At 29.9% G+C, this 21,667-nt stretch overlaps 1 long non-coding RNA gene across 1 annotated transcript; it reads right to left on the bottom strand.

The window, feature by feature from the left end:
• Nucleotides 1-9,223: 9,223 nt before the first annotated feature.
• On the bottom strand, nt 9,224-13,303 carry LOC130973359 (uncharacterized). The gene is made up of 4 exons (XR_009084119.1): nt 12,529-13,303; nt 12,345-12,455; nt 12,120-12,232; nt 9,224-9,688 (listed from the first exon to the last, which is right to left on the bottom strand). It is a non-coding gene; the product is annotated as an uncharacterized LOC130973359 (long non-coding RNA).
• Nucleotides 13,304-21,667: the final 8,364 nt, after the last annotated feature.

The following is a 21,667-nucleotide window of genomic DNA, read 5'->3' as shown; positions in this document are numbered from 1 at the left end:
CATTCACGCGTGCGCGTTGATTGTGCGCGGGCGCGCCGATTGTGCTGCACCCAATGCCCAGCCATTTTCCAGAGAGTTATGCCAGAACTGTGCCAGTGTTGTGCCTGGGGCACGAGAACACCCAAGCGTACGCGTGGTTGATGCGTGCGCGTCGATTGGCAAATTTTTAATCCACGCGTTAGCGTGCATGACGCTTGCGCGTCGATGAGTTTTTGAGGCCATCCACGCGTGCACGAGGAGTACGCATACGCGTGGCCCTGTTTTCATTCCAAAGTTAATTTTTGAGTTTTAAAAGCCAAATCTCATACTTCTAAGCCTCCAATCTCACCATTTATGTCTTAAATCATTATGACATACCTAGCTATTAAAAAGGGGCTAATGAATGAGGTAACTTGCGAGTGAAGCAAGGGAAAAATGAATGATCATTGAGGATCAATCATGATTATGTGAGATGCGGAGGATGGTGGTGGAAGTGCTTGTTATGCCATGGGCCGAAAGGCCGTATTTATTAATGAGATAGCTGGTTATGGATTTAACCGTGATGCCAATGGGCTGGTTATGGATTTAACCGTGAGCCGGAAGGCTAGATTATTGCCGTGTTACGGCGGAGCCATGATTATGGCCATGTACAAATGCATATATGCTGTTGAATGAATTGTGAATGTTGCACTTCCACTGTTGGAGATGAGAGTTTCCCTGGGAGGAAGCAGTGGCTAGCCATCACGTGCTCCAGGTTGAGACTCGAAGCTCTTTTGACCCTATGTCATAAGTGTGGCCGGACACTGTGAAAGACCCGGATGAGCTCGCCCCCGTAAATATTCACCAGTGAGGGTGATGGATATAGATCATGATTATGATCAAGTTTATAACGAGTATAACTCGAGTTGGGGATGCGTGACAGAGGGACAGTCCAATGGTTAGCTACCAGGACTTGTCGGGTTGGCTCTATAACCGACAGATGATATCATCAGCCACTAGGAACAGGCATTCATCATATGCATACTATATGAATTGTTTGAGATTGCCTATTTGACTGCATATTACTTGCTAATTGTCTAAATGTCTTACTTGTTCCTAATTGTATATTTCTTGTCTGATATAACTGTGTTTGCTACATTATACTCCTGTTGGTGGTTGGGAGGTTTGAAGAAATTGGAAAGGGAAGTATTAGTTAGACTGAAGTATCTTTAGTCAGATGTCCTTTATGGATTAGCTTGTTTATAAGCTTTGATATTATCTGGAGGAAGTTCTAGGATTGCCTTCGGCTTTTCTCCATTATTATGTATTATATATGTGGAAGCTGTTACCATGCTGGGGACCTCTGGTTCTCACCCATGCGGATTTTGTGGTTTTCAGATGCAGGACGTGAGGTTTCCCACTGAGGCATGCTGGAGACTTCTAGATTTGCGAAGATCCTTTGCTCTCGGGGCTATGTTTTGGTTTATATGTTTTGCTTAGATACTTTTATCTCCATTAAATAATACAAACTGTGATGACTCCTCTTATGGGAGATTTTGGAGAATAGGTTTCTGTATTTGTGTCCCTTTGGGTTTCCTTTGGGGTTTTCCTTATTTTATCATATGTATATATTGCTATGCTCAGACCGGTTATCTTCGCAGCCGGATCTTGAGTCTTGATATTCCTGTTTTTGACACTCCTTTGTATATATAAAATCTCGCGTTGGTTTATCCTAGTTCGTTACGTTATCGATCGGAGTGTTGCGCTTTCGAGTTGCGATTTTTTTGTTTACCCTTTTTTTTACAAAGGCTCCTAGTTATAATCAATCATTCATACTACTATACGTACTAAATTTTTATTTTAGAGGTCGTAATACCTTGCCATCTCTGAATTATGACTTAAGCATAAGACTCTGTATGGTAGGGTGTTACATCTAACATGGTATTAGTAAAGTTTAATTGTTGATGTAATTTCTTAATATCTCTTTTCTCTATATTTCCTTCTGCATTGTTATCTTTATAGGGTGTTGCCTCAACTTCTAGATCTTTTCCAACTGGTATTTTAATAGTTTCCTTAGGAGGATATTCAGATTCTATTACTGATCCCGAACTTGTTTTCCAAACAACAGTTGGTTTTGTTAGAGGACATAATTTCTTATCGGGTTTAGAGTGATAATTAACGTACCAATCAAAGAAGTATAAACTAATTCTATTTTCTTTCATGAAATCATAGAATAGTTCTCTTAGTCTAATAACCTCATTTTCTGAATGGTTGGTAAAATACCAATCTCTTAGTGGTTTATTATAATCAGCATTAAAATCTTGTCTTATCCACTCTTTATCAATCTCAAATGGTTCTTCCTTTATAATTACTGATAAAACTTGTGATTCTTTTGGATCAAATTCTGAAGGTGATTTATATACAGCAGTGGCTATATGTGGCCTTCTGTTGTCAATTCCTACAATATCATCGATATTTCCTATTGATGAATTATCTATAGAATTTCTATGGCTAATAGTTTCAACATTATCAGAAATTCTTAATGATTGGGATCTATTCATTCTAATTCTAATATCAGGTCCTTCTCTTATTATTTCTCTTATTCTAGAATTTTGTATTTGTGGTTCTTCAATACCATCAGGTATTATCCATTTTTCAGGCATTCGACTATTTAATTCTTCATGTCTTAATCTTCTAGGTGTTTGTATATTAGATCTTTTTAGATTTGCATGCATAATTATCGTTTCTTCTTTTGAGGATTGTCTTAATGCTCTAAAGTCATAATCAACTTTAGTAATTTTATAATATATTCTATAGATTATTTCGAATGGATCATATTTCTCATTTATAATAGTTTCATCAGCTGTTACTTGCAATTTTAAGGCTTGCCAGGTGTATTCATTTTTTAGATTCATAGCATAATTTGGGTAACAATTAAAAAAAACTGGTCCATCATGACAGTTACTTTCTAATATTCCTATTAATGAATCACTAAAATTTTGTAATCTGGTATCTCTTAAGGTTAATAACATAGGCAGATTAATTCCTATTCTAAAATTAGGCTTTATGGCTACTTGTATTAATCCTATATGGATGAAGTTATATCCTTTACTACTATGTTCTTTCAATTTATCTTCTTTTAAGATGGTAATAATTTTATTACTACTCGTTCCTGGTTTACAATATTCTAACATGTGGATTTCATAATTTCTTCCTTCCCAAAAGTTTCTCTTTTTATATATTTTATCTTTATCTACTATAGGTATATTCCAATTATGAAAACTTTCTTCTAATTTAGCTATTTCTAACTCATTTTTAGTTTCAGAGGTGGAGGCTTCATCATTATCTGTTTTTATTACTAAGGAATTATTTTTTCCTAGATTTAAACGACTCATCATTATCAATAAACTAGCCATTTTATGGTTAGAACTTTGTGAGTTACGGGACCACCCTCGTTAACCAACGGATTCACTGCCTTTCTAGGACTTACAACCGGGACTACGATCTGGGTTGACCAACGTATTAACAGTTCTCACTGCTACTTCCAAAATTGTAACTCTAAAATTTCTTGGTTTATCAAGAAGACTTGTAATAAAAAATCAGTTAAAAATAATTTCTTAATTCATGCAGTAATAGCTAGTATTGTAATTCATAGATATAAAATAGTATACAGTATAAAAAATTCATGCAGTAATAGCTAGTATTGTAATTCATATATATGTATATAATTATTATTTGTTCTTAAATTAGAAAATGAAATTACTATAATTAACTAATAATTTATTTTTTATTTTAAATATATAGACTCTAATTGAGGGCTAAATATGTTAGTCTAGTAAACATAATTTTTAAATCGAATATTGAGAAAAAAATAATATTTTAAATTTTTTTATTATTGAAAATTCTTTGGTTAGTTTGTATAGGTAGTTATTTAAGATTTTATTTTCTAATGTATTGAGTGTGATTTATTTTGATATTTTTTGTTATGTCATTAATTAATAATTTCTTTCTCAATCTTAAAAGCATTATACTTATAAAAGAAAACCTGTATATTAATATATGATTATGAAAAAAATATTTATATATTATTAAAGTTAGAATGTGCATGATAATTCTTTAAATCAATTAATAATAGAAATATACATGATTATATTATTAGGAGAAATATAATATTCTAATTTATTGTTAGTTACACGAAATTTAAATTATATAAATTATACTACAATAATATATAATTATTTATTATTAAATTAGAGAATAAAATTATTATATCATTAATTAATATTTTTTCTTTAACTTTAAAACATTATAATTAAATACATATACTTAAATTAAGGGATAAATATATTAATCTCTTAAACAGAATTTTCAAATTGAAATTTGATAATAAAATAATATTTTTTATTTTTTTTGGTTAAAAATCTCGTAATTAATTTATTTTAAAAAATTAGTTTGAGATTTTATTTTCTGATATATTGGTATAATTTTATTTTGATTTCTTTCTTTTATTTTCTTATACCTATAACAGCTGTTCTAGCTAGGAGTGTACAATTATTATAAAAAAATATTTTTAAATTTTTTTTATACAAAATGATTAAATAGAATAACTTTTCATTATCACTATAAACAAAAAATATATGATAACACAATCATTGAATTACAAGTATATTAGTTGAATTGTTACAATTAAAATATATATATATATATATATATATATATATATATATATATGTATGTTATCCGTATAACTAAATGTACAATTAATATATGATAATAAAATAAATAATATTCTAATTTAATATCAATTAAACTTGATAATTAGGTTTATGATTGTAATGAATGGATGCAAAAAGATCAGAATTAATTAAAAATCATTTGTATTCACTATTTTCACAATTTTTATGACACTTTTAAATTATTAGTATATATTGAACAATTAAACTCTTTAATCAATTGAAACCTAAGAATTTGGACCATAATAAATGTAATTATAAACTCTTAAATAAAATTCTTCATTTGAATTTTGAGAGTAAGAAAATGTTTGAAATAATACTAAACATATATTAATATATTATATAAATTAAGAACATGTATATTAATATATTAGTGTGTGAACGGTAAGATTTATATATGATTAAGGTAACGATTCGTTTATTAATATTTTAAATCAATTAATCGAAGTAGAGTATATGATTATATTATTAAAAGAAAGACAATATTTTAATTTATTACAATCATACATATTTTTTTTTATATTAAATAATCAAATTATTATTGTATCATGAATTGGGTAATGTTTGAGGTGACGTATTTAGAAGATAATTATTCTAACAAGATAAAGTTTTGTAATGCATCTAAGACATATAGTTCACAATTTTTTATAAATATATTAATGTCTTGATATATTTTTTATTTTTATAATTAGAGAATTATTTGTTATTATATTTAATAATATATCATTAATTTTTAGCTACTACTCAAAACAATATTATTATTATTTTCTATGAGTTTTCTATTTTATACCATAGATAATAAAAAATATAAAATTATTTTACATAAATTAAATATGTTCATGACAAATTTAAAAAAAATATATATATTTTAAACATAAATACAAAAAAATAAAAATATTTCATACATCGCACAGATGCATATACATTAATTACAATAGAAGATATGCTACCTTCAGCCAAAGACACAATGGATAACTTCATTAAGTGGCGGCTATTGAGAATCCATGCACTAATGTTTTTCTTTATGGGAAATAAGGTCAAAAATTATATAGTAAGACAACTTAGTTTCTTACTTCAAATATTCGTGGCCATTGATAGAAAATATCAATTCTGTATGAAAAAGTTTGAACATGTTTAAACTTGTGTATATTTGAATTTATGTAACATTTCATAGTTTCTTATCTTATTTGACTCTCACCCCTATATATATAGCTACTGTTCGTGGTTGAAAAATATATATGCCATTGTGTGAAACATTTTAATTTCTAATTGAGTAGTAATAATGTCGATTGTTGCTAGAAATATTTTCTTATTTTTGTTAATTGTACTACCATTAACTACCCACGGAAAAACAACTGTGGTGATCACAAATTCTTTAACTGGCAATTTAGATCTCACTGTTCATTGCAAATCCAAAAACGATGATCTTGGAGAACACCTTCTCCATCCAAAACAAAGCTATAGCTTTAGTTTTCAATCTATTGTTGTTAGGGGCTCTACATTATTTTTTTGCACTTTTAGTTGGCAGGGAGCTTGTCATCGGTTTGATATATTCGATCAAGATAGAGATTTTGGATGTGACGGCAGAACTTGCAATAGGGATATTAAGCAAGATGGACCATGCTTGCCAGAACAGAAAACCCCTTGCTTACCATGGAAGTCAAATTGTTAGTGTTTGATCTTTTATATCATATTGTATATGCAGTACATGGTAAAATATATACTGTATAAGTATGGAATGAAATCCATACATGGTATATTAATATATATTACTGTACAAATGGAATAAAATCCATATATTATATGTATGGAACTAATAATATGTATAGTGAAATAAAAATACATTAATAAATAAATAAATAAATAATGTTGTTCTTGATATTTCTTATTAATTATTTTGGTAGAGATTTATTATATATATATGGTGAAAAAATTTGAAATATTACTTTATTATAAAAAATTCAAGTTAAAAATTTTGTTTAATAGACTAACATATTTAATCCTAAATCGGAGTCAATGCATTTTCTTTTTCAAAATCATATATTACTATATATGTTCCTTCAATAATAAATACAATGCTTTTAATAAAAATATAATTAATGATATGATAAAGATTAGCAAAACAAAATCATATCCAAAATACCAAAAACAAAATCTTAAAGTAACAAAATAAAATAAACTAGTAATAGAATTTTTAACAATGAAAAAAATTGAAATATTATTTTATTCTCAATATTCAATCTAATTTTTTTAAATAAGCTAACATATTTATCCCTTAATTTGAATATACACATTCAATTATAGTGCTATTAAAATTAGAAAATAAATCATTAATAATGATATAGTAATTTGATTTTTTAATTTAAGAATAAATAATTATGTATAATTATAATATAATTTGTATAATTTACATTTATTTAAATTAATAATAAATTAAAATATTATCTTTTTCGTAATAATATAATCATATAGGTTGTTACTATTAATATATTTAAAACATTAATACACAGATTTAAACTTTAATAATAAAATGATACTATATGTATAAGTATTTTATAACCAAGTCTAATTAAGTTGGTGCAAGTCTAGTAAAAAAAAATTCGGAGATACTATACGTATCATTTTTTCTATTCTACGCTTTCTGCAGCATACCGGGACGGACCCACGTTAAAATCTAAGGGAGCATTTGCCTCATTAAAATTTTGCAAAGCAAATGATTATATATGAATATAAATGTTTGTCTTCATTTTTATATTATTTTTGTTCCATAATAAATTATAATATTCTTTTAGTTTCATGTTAAAAAAATTGTTTTATTAAACTTAACATGTTTATCTTGTTAAATTTAATTTAGTATCAAAATTCTAAATAAATAACTAAATCAACTCAATAAAAAAATAATAAATAGTGATAATATATTTTTTGAAATTAAGTAATTAAATAATTACTAAATTAAAGTTTAGTTTTTTAAATATAAGTGAAATTATTAGTATTTTTCTTTCAAAAATTAGTTGAATAAAAAATTTATTAATTATATTTTTATTTTAAATTATATGGTATTTTTTATTTTAACTTTTTAAAATTATATAATATTTTTATTTTAATTTGTAAATGATTTTGCTTGTAATAGATTTTTAGTTAAAAACGTTTTTAATACCATAAATATTATAACAAATGGAGATGCGTAAAAGTTTTCATCTAACATTATATCAAAATTAAATTAAAAAATATATAACAAATTTAATTATTTTAAAAAAATTATAAATTATGTTTCAATTATTTTATATAAACATACTTTTCATATACAGATTTAATTTGTCTAGTATTTATATATAATTCTAGTTTCAAATTATACATACTAGTGTATCATTAGGTGTTAATGTATTAATTAATTATTGATTCAGTCTTTTATTATTAAATGTGTACAAAAAAATAGTTCGGATAATAAGTTATTTATAATTTAATTAAAATATTTTTAAGTGTATGTTTTAGAAATAAAAAACATTTTTTTTATAAATTACATATAATGAATAGTATTTTAAGAATGAAAGTGTTCACTAACTCTTTTAAATTTTTATATTTTCATATACTTAATAATATTTAACAAAATTTATTTTAGTATATATATTTTTACCCCCACTCCTAAAATTTTCTGGATCCGTCGCTCGCAGCACACAAATTTTTGTTGAAAAATATAAAAACTTATTGATATATCACAATAATTTTTTATGTATAGCACACAAAATTTTGTACATAACACAAACTTATCGATATAATGTAACACGAATTTTCGCAATTAGGTCCTTATACTTTTTTCTTTCAATTGGTCCTTACATTGCTTTTGATTTTATAATTAAGTAATTGTCAATATAAAAAATATTAAAATTAACGAAATATTTGACCATATATTTTTTTACCACATATATTACTAATATAATAAACTCATAAATAGTAAATAAAATTTAAAAATTAAATATTATATATTTAAATTAAATAAATTTAACTAATATAGTTGGTTCAAATTCCTTTAAAAATAAACTAATTAAATCCTAATATTATAATTAAATTATTTAAATAATATTTATGATATTTAATTCTAAACCTTAGATGCATATTTATTAGAATTATTTTCATAATAACAACTAATAAAAATAGTTTGACCAGATTGAATATGTGAAATTCGTACAAGAATATCCAACCATTTTTCAGCAAAATGAAGTTTGCGGTCTCTATTGCGTTGAATTCTTATATCTATATAATTAATAAGGACAAAAAAATTGAGTTAGAACATTCTTTATATAATTAAAAGAATAAAAGTAAGGTTAGATTTAATAAAAGAATGATAAAATTCAAATATAAAACATAAAAAATTGATTCTAAAACTTATACTCATGAACGGTATATGAAATTCTATAAAATACTTGAAGAGATATATGAAAGAATCTTTGTAATTATTAAAAAGATATGATATAAACTATTATGATTATTAATAAATTTTATCATAATTAATTATTAAATAAATACTGTAACATCCTAATTTTTAGCATTTTATAATCGTACTAAAAGTCCGAGCACTACTTACTTCTATTTCTTTAATTATATACTATGTTTATTTAATATTGAGCCTTCGCTGTGACACCCTAACTACCAAAGCTCACGCTTCCGACTGCGTGACTCTGATAGTTTGGACATTACGGCGACACTTATACTATTTAATACTAAAAATATGAGCCTGTTTAAAACTTTTTACCGCAATATTGCTCCCAAGATACTTTATTCGATAACGTACATCCATAAATACCATGCAACTTACAAAACTCATAAAGAGTACATCCACATATATATATATATATATATTACAAGCATTACCTAATACAATTCCTATCTCTCTTACAGAATACATAAGATAAAGGCGATGGTACAATAAATAATCTAAAGCAATACAGAGCATTTTAACAACAACTAAATAAACTCTTCGAGATTTCAGCGCCCATATCCTGAAAGGGAAAAAATGTAGGGGGTGAGAACATCATCCTCGAAAGGGTTCTCAGTAGAGGGTTTTTGGGAATTACTGTAATAGGATACGTGAAGATAAACCGTACCAGTGATTAATAACCGTCTTATACCTCTTTTCAAAAACAACGGTTTACAATAAAAGTAAAGTTGGAAATCTTTTTTGAAAGAGGAACTGTTCAGTTCTTAAAACTCAAGCCTTTCAAAAAGGTTTATCTATGCTGAACCAAAATAGCCTTTCATATTTCTCCAAACCAGAAACACAACCGAAACCAACCATCGGTCCATCTCATTTCAACCACGGCCCTATGCCCAAAAAATCCAACAGCAACCAATCCACCACAATCCAACAGAGTTTCAGTCACAAACACAAGTAGAAAAGTTCAAACACAAACAAACAGTTACAGCAAGTAGAACAATTAGCAGTTAATCACATAGGTAAACCAAGTACAATATGCACACCCAAACAATGTCACATAGATGCATATGATGCATTCCTGTTCCTAGTGGCTGATGATATCATCTGTCGGTTATCAAGCCAACCCGACGTGTCCGGTAGCTAACCCGGACACAGTCTCTCTGTTGCACGTTAATATCATTAGAGGAAATATGTGTCCTGTCACCATTAGAGGGTATATGCGCCCTGTCGCCATTAGAGGGTATCTGCACCCTGTCGCCATTAGAGAGTATCGGTGCCCTGTCACCCTTACAACCAGAGAGAAAACACAAACATACTCACATACAACATTCATCTCAGCCATCCGGCTTAAATTCACAATTCATTCAGTAGCATATATGCATTCCTTCTTAGCCATGGATCAATATCCATCTCAACCATACGGCTCATAACTCATTCGGCAATCAGCCATAAATCAATATCATACACAGCCATTCCGGCTCATAAAAAAATAGCACTTCCACTAATCAACATCATCAAATTCATCAAATCGGCATTTAAGCCATAAATCACTTCTTCTTAACTCATTTCACTTTGAAATCAAATTTCAACTCTTTTCAGCTTTGGCTTTAAAGATCTCATTTTTCAAATCATCTCAGGCTCATAAGCCAAATTTACTCAAAGTGAGTTCCCCTTTTTAAAATAAAGCCACTCTCGGCATCCTCTTTCCAAAACTTCTAAAACCATGGCAAGTTAAGGATTTATTTTAAAACATTCAAAATCATCCATCCAATAACGGGATTTTATAACAAAAGTTCTTCGGTAGAGTCCCAAGTCTTTAGGGGAGAGTAACATAACCCATTTTGTCAAATTCATTTAAAATCATTAAATCTTTGGCTTTTTGATTTGAGTAACAAAATAGGATCTAAGCCAAACCGAGTCATGTAATCAATTACTCCTTTCAAAGCCATTTCCTTTACTTAAATAAAACCGGCTTCTATTCCACGATTAAATCTGAAGCGTTTCAAACTACCAAGAGAATCATTTTTGTTGTGTTAATCTAGAGTTCAAAAGATACTCTGAAACTTATTTAAAACGTCAGAATAATAAGGTTCACCAATCGAAATCCAAATTCTTTTAAAATCACGAAAACTCTTCCAAGGGGCAATCTTTATGTTTAATAAAGAAAAATATAAACCCATTTTACCTTTTAAAATAGCCTCAAGCAAAATTCTCTTTCGAATGACTTGCACCCAAAGGCATACTATTTTTATCTTGTAAAATAAGGAGAATCATAATTCTCTTTTCAATAATTCTTTCAAAGCGTAGCTTCATCGCTTTCATAATTGTTCTAAGTAAAAATAATTAAAGAAGCCCTGAATTCACAATCCTCCAAGTAAATAGGAAAGACATTAAACTCATAATTTCCCCATATAACATTTCAAATAAAGACTCGGATTTTATAGAAATTTCGGCAGCATCTCCCCTAAAACTTGGACTTTACCACCTAGTTCGGGTCCCCTCTAAACCGTTCCACAATCCTTTTCAACAGCTCAAAACCAGAAATCAATTCAAAAGCAAGCTAAATCCAACAATCATCTCATTTTCATATCTCAATAAAACCATTTCAAAATCAAATCAATATCAACATATTTAACTCATTTCCAAAGCTTTAAAAAAACGGTTCAGTAACAAATCATTTATCAAAACCAAATCAATTAAAGTAAAACGGCTGAATTTCAAAGAGTATTCTATCTTTCACATTATCAAGAGAGTCAACTCAGCTTAAATCAATCCCCAATGGATTAAACTCAAATTTCAAATCTTTAAAGAATCAACTTCAAACATTCTATTTCACAAAGTAGCACAACAAATTCAGCCAAACAAATATTCTTAATCTTTCGAGACAATCAAATAATACATAAGCCTGATACAATCACCAAATACACATTTTCTCACATCAGTATCCATATGTAATAATTCCAATATAAAATATAGTTTTCGGAAAGCGCCCCTACCTCAAAACGCAAATCTATAATCCAAACGTCTCACAGAGTCCTTTCCGCCTCAATCCGAAATGACGGCAACCAACAACTCGGCTCCACTTGCTTCCTCCACAATCTCAACAACTCTAATCACAACATTCAACAACCGAAACTCAAACTTATAGCAATTAACGCCACAAACCTCAGCGTATGATAACAGAACAGTAACTAAAGGGCTTTCAAATCGAAAATGCTTACCGAACCGAAGGAGGAACGGCTGAACCGACACAGCGGCAATCTCCAAACTGGCTCGGCGGTAGCCCGGCAGCCACCTCAAGCGGCAGCGGTGACGAATTCCACTCACGACGACTGAAACCAATAGACAGTGACCATAGTATCCTCAGAATTCAAAAAAGACAGAAGCTAATGACAAGACCCTTACCGGCAGGATTTTCCGGCGACGACAGAAGTAGCCAGAAGCTCCGGCAGTGGTTCCGGTGGCCTCAGAACTCCGGCGACAGTATTAGAAGCGCCAGCCAAGCACCGCGGAACAGCAGGTCGTTAGTGACAGAGGCAGACGGAAGTGACGGGAACCATCTCAGCCTCGGACCTCTCTCCTTCTTCACGCACGCCGGTCTCCTCTCTCCTGGCAGAACCCCTTTGACGGTGACGGCGGAACGGCTGTGGCAGCTCAGTAGCAGTGGCGCGAACAGCAACGCGGATGGCTCGCCCCCTCCCTTGTGCCAGACCACCTCTGTCTCTCTCTCAAACCCAATGTCGTTCTCCCTTCCTCCGTTGAGCTCGGCGACAATGGACCCACGGTGGCTCAGGATGGCAGAGTCGCGACTGGGCAGAGATGAAAGGCACGGCTTCAACGGCCGCGCTCCTCGCGTGCGGCAGAGCGCGACGGCAATGGGGCCTCATCTCCCTCCTTCGCGTCACTCTCTCTTCTCCATGGCACAGTGGCGGTGATGGTTTGACAGGCGTCACAGGAAGCTTCGGCGGTGGCGACGTGGCGGCGCGACGGCGAGCTCCCTCCTCCTCTCCTCCGCCGCGACTCAGTCCCCCCTTTCCCTCTCTGCTTCGTTCTTCTGGCTCGGTCCCCCTTTTCTTTCCATTTTCATTCTTTTTCTTTTGATTTAGGAATCGGGTGGGTGTGCTTAGGATATGGCTGCGCAGCAAAGATAGTGAAGAAGGGGTTTGGAGGCTGCACAGCACTGAAGGGAGAATGGAGGGAGGGTATGCCAAAATTAGGGTAAGGGTCAATTCGGTAATTTTAACAAAATTAGGGTAATAGGATTAGTTTTGTAATTTCAAATAAAAGTAGAGATAATATAGTAATTAAAAACAATTTTAATCCAACAAAATTAATGTATAAAAATATTATTTGCTCATCAATTTTACAAATTATTTTTAATAAAATGTCCCAACCAAATAATTAGAAATAATATACTTAATTTTTTTATTTTCTAAAATAGCAGTATTAATATTTAAAATATTAATTACTTAGTCCAACTCATGCAAAACCCCTGTTATTTCATAACTGCCAACTTTATAATCTGAATATAGAAAATAATCCAATAATTATAAAATTGGATAATAATCTCAATTCATTTCAAATCTAATAAATCAAGACTTACTCTAATTTTCTTTAATAAAGAAATTTCTGAAATTGAGATTATAAATAACTATATGATTTTGAGACTTGATCATATTAAGACTTTTCAAAAGTTCTGGGTCTTACATTCACAAATACGAACTGAAACTCTTACTAAGAAAACGAAAGGAGACTTTATTTTAAATCACTTAATCACAAAGTATATATATATATATACATAGAATTATTTTAAGATTTTCAAAATACAAGTCCTATCCCTCAAAAAAACCAAAAGAATAAACGACGAGGGAAAAATAAAATCTAACAACTCAACTTGTAAACAGAATCCTCTACGCTCTTGTAGTTTCACACTAAGCCTTCGCATCTGTAGCTAAAAGGGGTGGAGATAGGGGGTAAGAACTGGGGAGTTCTTAGTAGGGTCGGAGTGAGGAGTTAAGTTTATTTTATATATACTTGGTCAGCAATAACAATCAACAAGGTACCATCTAATTCAATAATTAAAGAACACAGAATTCAAACAATCATTCAGCACACCCACAATAACAGAAAATACACTCACAACAAATATGCGCAAACAAGTATGATGCATGTCTATCCCTAGTGCAGGTAATGAGCTCATCTGTCAGTTTCTACCCGCTCCCAACATAACTTAGCAACCTTTGTCTGAGTTTGGTTTTCAGTGCCATAACCTCTGTAAGCAACCTCTGTCTTACAGGTGCGACTTTCTTGAGTCGATGTATGCAAACATAACCTCTGTAAACAACCTCTGTCTTACAGGTGAGGCTCTCTCTAGCCAATGTATGTAGCGATAACCTTTGTAAGCAACCTCTGTCTTACAGGTATGACCATCTCCTAGATTGGCTGATGTATCTCTGGAAAGTAAATTTCGGTAGACTCACAACCATATCTCTGCTCGTTTTTAGTAGGTAAGCAATCATCTCTGCATCTCTCCTTTTCTTTTCATTCTTTCTTTCTTTTAAAACCAAAATCAGCTCTTTGTGACATTCTCTAAAACCTTTTAAAATAATTTCACTTAAACCAATTCTTCTTTTAAAAGACAAAGGAAAACTATTTATCAGTTAAACCCGTCAGCAAGGCCTCTAGACTTTAGGGGAGCGACAACCAATCTCATTTTCTTGAGTTCATTATAAATCCTTAACAATCATTGTTTTCTTAAACTAAATTTAATTAAATAAAATTTCTAAATCAAATCAAAATCAAATCATACAAATTAGAAGTTCCGAACCAATTTCAAAACTAAAACTAATCCCAATTTCATCCTTAAAACTAATTTTTTAACTTTTTCCAAGACGTCGCAAAACGAAACCATTCAATCAAAATTCAATTACTTTTAAATTCCACTAAAACTCCTCCAAATAAAATTCTTAAGTCAAATTCAAAACATAAGCTCTTTTTATATTTAAGTCAACTTTAAAACATAATACTCTTTTTTTCTAAATAATTTAAATTTGTAAAATAATTCTTTTCAAAATAAATCGAATTCAAAACATATACTTTTCTTAAATGAATTAAACTCGAAATATAAGTATTTTCTTAATCAGTTAAACAATATAGCTTCTCAAGTCCAATCTTTTTCTAAATAACATTTTAAACAAAGTCTTAAATTTTATAACAAAACTTCGACAACATCTCCCCTAAAATTTGGACTTTACCACCCTTTTTGGGTCTCATCCTAACTATTTCTCAAACTCTTTCAAATCATTTCCAATAAATCAAAACCATTTCTAATATCAAAACATTTATAAAATCAAACAAATTACAAATCAAACCGCCTCCAAAATCAAATCATTTTCATATCTTAAATTATATTATCAATTCATCAAACCATTTCTTATTAAATTTCAATGCCATCATCAAATTTCACTAATTCTACTTGATCACCAACAACATTTCAGCCCCGAATTCATCAAAATAATTCGGTTCTTGGCTGCATTTAAACCAACCAAATCCCAAACTAATCACAAATATCAATATATCACAAAAATTTAACATAAATTCAGTCAAATTCAATCAACAATCAATCACAACATCAATTCACTTATCTAGCACCAATTTAACCGATGATAAATTACTAAAACCTACCTCCGTACAAAATCAAACTAACGGGACCTCCAGAGAAACTTTCTGACTGAGCTGCTAAAGAAAAAAAGTCAGGAATCGTCTGTGCCTCCTAGAACTCCAGTTAGCCGAAGTCAAGGGGTAAGGAAGTTACGTCACCGTCAACTTCCACCGATCAAAAGTAACGCCAACGTGTAGAGAAGGAGAATACAAATAATTTTATCGGATTAGATTTTTTATTAGAGTTATGGATCATAAAAAATCGAAGTCAAAAGGTGCCATGGATTCTCTTTCTCACTCACGGTCCATTTCTCACTTTTCTCTCTTCTTGTAACGTGAAGGAGAGATTATGAGATATTGGTGATGATGATTAATGAATGGTTAGGTGTCAAGAGGTTGAATGTCACTTCCTTAAACTGCTGAGTCAGTCATTCAAGTTATAAATATTTTAAATGGATAACTATGAAAATTGGATATATTAAAACACAAATAATAGTATATATGAGTTACTAGTATAAATGACATTAGTAATATGACAATAAAAGATATACAATGAAACATTAGTAAAGCTAAGTTCATCGAAGAGTACCGATATTTACTCATATCAGCGGATATTGAGCTCGATAATAATAATATTATTAACTAAACTATATTTTTAAATTAAAAATATCAAATACTTAAATTAATAAAATTAAAGTTTTAATTATAAAAAATATTTTATTATAATAAAAATATATATTAGAATCTGAATTTAATTAAACTCAAATAGTTAAAAAATTAATTTAATTACTTATAATAAAATAAAAAACTTCAATTTATGAAATAAATTATAACTTATTTATATTTATATTTTTAAAATTGTGGGTCGTTAGAAATACTAACAAATATAATTATTTTAAATTAATACTTTTCAAAAATAAAAAACAGAAGGAAAAAATAATTCTATTAGAACCAAAATATATTACGTCAACATATTTACTACTAAAATACAATCTGTTATAAAATAATACAATAATAATAATAAATTAATGATTATTCGAATTGATTCTCTATTACACATCCATTTAAGAAAAATATCAGTTACAAATTTACAATGTATAATTGAAATTAAAAAATAAAAATATAATAAATTTGAGATTTTATAAAATCAAATGAAGAATCTAACCGACATATCAGAATTAAAATGGAAATCTAAACAATTAGAGATTTTGTACAATCAAATAAAAAAGTTGATTAAATCAAATTAGATTAGTCTAGTAATTAGTTTATTAATCTATTTAAATAAATGTTAGAAACTTAAATCTTATATTGTGCATATAAAAATTTATTGGCTAATTAATACACAAATTTTGATAAGTATGCTTTGGAATTTTTTTATTTCTTACAATATTTTTTAATTTTACAAGCAGTGACGGACCCAGAAAATTTTAAGAGTGGGGGCAAAAATATATATCTTAAAATAAATTTCGTCGAACATTGTTAATTATATTAAAAATATAATAGAGATATAAAATTTAAAAAGAGTTAGTGAATACTTTCATTCTTAAAATACTATTTATTATATATAATTTATAAAAAAATATGTTTTTATTTCTAAAATTTAAACTTAAAATATTTTAATTAAATTATAAATAATTTGTCATCATAACTAATTTTATTTTTGTGTATTTTTATATACATTTAATAATAAAAGATTGAATCAATTGACACATTAGCGCCTATTAATACACTAACATTTATAATTTGAAACTATAATTATATATAAATACCATAAAAAAAAACTATACATGAAAAATATGTTTATATCAAATAATGAAAACTTAATTTACAATTATTTTTCTCTCTTTCTTTTTGAAATAATTAATTTTTTATATATTTTTTAATTTAATTTTTATATACTGTTAGATCAAAAAATTTATACATCTATTTAATTATGTATTGTAATTTAAAAATATCTTTTACATTTATCATCGCGTAAATAATTACCTAAAAGAATAAATATAATCAAATAACTATGTAAAAAATATACATATTTTAATATATTAAAATTAACTTTCATGCTTTTAAACAATTGTTCTACTACTCATTATAATTTTCAAATATTAATTAACTCACATTGAATTAGAAAGTTTATTTTTTATAATATTTATAATATAAGATACTTTTTAATCTAAAAAAACAAGATTATTTAAAAGATAAAATTAAAAAATATTATATTATTTTAAAATAAAGAATATTAATTAATAGATAAATATTATTTTTTCTTATCTCAACTAATTTTTAAGACAAAAAAAATATTGATAATATTACTTATATTTAAAAAAAATAGAGATTTAGTTTAGTAATTAACGAGTTGATTGAATTAAAAAAATTATATTATTACTGTGTATTAATTTTTTATTGAGTTAATTTATTTATTTATTTTTAATTTTGATATTAAATCAAATTTAACAAAATAAATATTGTTATATGTTAAATTTTAAAAATTTTTTTTAACATGAATTTCAAAATAAAATTTTATAAATTTTTGTGGGACAAAAATAAATTACATTGAAATAAATATATTAATTTATATAATTTTTTTTAAACCTAGTGGGGGCAAGTGCCCCCTTCTTCAGTGCCTAAATCTGTCTCTGTTCACAAGTTAAGGATTAATTTATCATAAATTAAATTTTATTTAAAAATTTATTGTAGGCCAATAAATTATTATATATATAAAATAAATTTAAATTTTTTAATTACTCTTTTTTAAGTGTACGAATGAACTAATTATTCGACCAATCTATTTGGCTTGAAACTTAACGTGGCACATTTTGGTAAGAAACTAATTAAGTAATCAAATGGATTCTACACTTGTTTAATTTCTTATTTCAAATACTTGTGGGGCCATTGATAGAAAAAGTATATTTTTAATTCTCCTTTAAATTATTTCCCCCTTAAAATGTGAAAATTATAATCACGTATTTGCATTTGTGCAACCTACCTTAGCCGTGATTCTTAGCTATTTGGCTTTCAACCCTCTATATAATATATATAGCTAATTAGTTGGAAGGGTGTAATATGAATTTTATTGAATGGAATAATAGTAGCAAGTATAATATACTATGAAGAACTCAAAGTTTTAATGTAACAGTATAAAAAGAACAAAATCAGTATAAAAAGGAGGAGAAGAAAAATTATGGTGGAACATCATAAGAGTACAATTTTATGATCCTTATCCACTGATTTGTGCATAATTTGAAAAAAATAAAATAAGAGAAAAAATTTTATGACAGAAGAAAAGAAAGGAAGATAAGAAGAGAGAATAGAGAGGCTAGGAAAAAGATGAGAATAATAGAAAGGAATGAAAATTACCACATCACGCTAACAAACGTAGTCCTCTAACCGTCTATTAGTAGCTCTCACTCTTGCACTTCTTTTTGGGCATTGATTTATTCCTATGCTTGCCATCTGTCCTTGACTTGTACCTAATTCCTCCTCCAACATATGTGGCTCTAAAGCATGATTGTTCTTACTATTTTTTGCATAGGCAGCCTAGTTAACCTCAGCGTGCCTTGGCTTCTTCCTATTTGTTATATTACCTCGCTCATTAACAACAACCTTGTCCTCAAGGTTGAAACCAGGATAAGTATGGCACAGATCATCAGCACTCTCCCACGAAGTGTCGGCACTCGGTCCCTGATCCCATTTGACCCGCACTTGAAGAATCTTTTTACCATCTTTGATGACTATTCTTGTACCTAGAATCTCTTACAGTTCCAATAAAGATCCCAACTCGTTTGTAGATAGAGGCAGGGGAAGATAATGGTCAACCTTCTCAGTCCTAAACTTCTTTAAAGTTGATATGTGAAACACATTATGAATCTTGGCTTCAGGAGGCAATGCCAATTTATAAGCCACGGCACTAAATTTATGACAGATCTTAAATGGCCCGAAATAGCGCATCGCCAACTTTTGATGCTTCGTCAAAGCAACTGAATGTTGTCTATAAGGTTGAAGTTTCACCAACATGAAATCACCCTCTTCGAATTTCACCAAATGCCGCTGCTTGTCTATAAAGTGTTTCATAAATTGTTGGGAGCGAGCCATGTTACGCTTTAGCTTCTCTAAGATATGATCCCTTGTTAGCAGCATGTCTTGAAGAGGCGGTTCATCATTTGGGCAGAATTCATACTTAACCAAGGACGGTGGTTCCCTACCGTATAAGGCCTTAAAAAGGAGACATCTTAATACTCTGGTGCCATGAAGTGTTATACCAGAGTTGCGCTCATGGAAGCATCTCGAGCCACTTCCTAGGAGCATCAAAGCAGAAGCAACGGAGATACATTTTCAGAGTCTTATTCAGCGCTTCACTCTGACCATCCGTTTGAGGTTGTTAGGCAGAACTCATGGCAAATGTCGTGCTCTGCATCGCAAAAAGCTACTGCCAGAACTTCTGAGGCTACGAATATGAAGTTTGACGCGATTCAACACTCTATTGCTCAGCTCGCTCGGTCCAAAACTCATAGCCGTTCTCCATCGCGTGAGCCTACGCATGGGTCAAATTCTGAGGGTGATCTCCAACCCCGATATGGTCATCCTCAATGAAGGGTGAATTTAGATTTACCAAAATTTGATGGTGGTGACGCGCTCGGCTGGATCTTCTCGATGGACTAATACTTCGATTTTTTTCGGGTGCCTGAGGAGGAGAAGCTTGGTCTAGCTGGGATCCATATGACGGGACCGGCAGTTCCTTGGTTTCAAATGTCTCAGCGCACTACTCAATTTTGTTTGTGAGATCAATTGAAACGAGTAATAGAAATTGAATTTGGTCTGTCTCTCTATAAATCACCACGGGAGCTTCTCTTCAAGCTGTAACAATCTAGGTCAGTGGGTGACTATTATTCCGAATTTGTGACGTTGGTGAATTGTTCACGTATTGAACCACCTGAGGCTCTTCGCGATTGCTTCATCAGTGGTCTCAAGCCTGATATTCACTGCAAAGTGAAGGCTCAATGCCCCCCGTCGCAATGAAAGCACCAAAAGGGTGTAATAAGAATTTTATTGAATGGAATAACAGTAGCAAATATAACACACTATGGAGGACTCAAAGCCTCAATATAACAGTATAAAAAGAACAGAATCACTATAATAAGAAAAATTGTGGTGGAATGTCACAAGAGTACAATTCCACTATTCTCATTCAATGACCTGTGCAGAATTTAGGAAAAGTAAAATCAGAGAAGAATTTCCATGAAAGAAAAATAGAAGGGAAGAGAAGGAGAGAGAATAGAGAGGTTAGGGAGAGGATGAGAATAACAGAAAGGAATGAGAATTGTCACATCACGCTAACGAACATAGTCTTCTAACTGCCTATTAGTAGCTCTCACTCTTGCACTTCTTCTTGGGCGTTGATTTACCCCTATACTTGCCATCTGTCCTTGATTTGTACCTAATTCCTCCTCCAACATATGTGGCTCTAAAGCATGATTGTTATTACTATTTTCTGCATAGGAAACCTGGTTAACCTTAGCGTGCCTTGACTTCTTCCTATTTGTTACATTAGCTACAATTATTGGTGGTTGAAAAATTATTAAATAAATACACTAAGTAACAATGTTGATTATTGGTAGAAATATTCTCTTATTCTAGTTAATTGTGCTACCATTAGGCATCAATAGAAGCACCGATTTGAAGATCACAAATATTTTAGATGGGAATTTGGATCTTACTATCCATTGCAAATCCCAAAATTTCAACGATCTTGGAGTACACCTTCTTCATCAAAAGCAAAGCTATCAGTTTAATTCCAAATCTTACACATTAATCTTTTGCAGCTTTAGTTGGAATGGAGCATGTCATTGGTTTAATATATTCAATCAAAACAGGATTTTAGTGTGTGATA

This window comes from Arachis stenosperma, chromosome 4 (assembly GCF_014773155.1).
Source record: "Arachis stenosperma cultivar V10309 chromosome 4, arast.V10309.gnm1.PFL2, whole genome shotgun sequence".
NCBI classification, from domain to species: domain Eukaryota; kingdom Viridiplantae; phylum Streptophyta; class Magnoliopsida; order Fabales; family Fabaceae; genus Arachis; species Arachis stenosperma.
The sequence above is the reverse complement of the archived record's forward strand: the minus strand, read 5'-3'. Positions and strand labels throughout refer to the sequence as shown.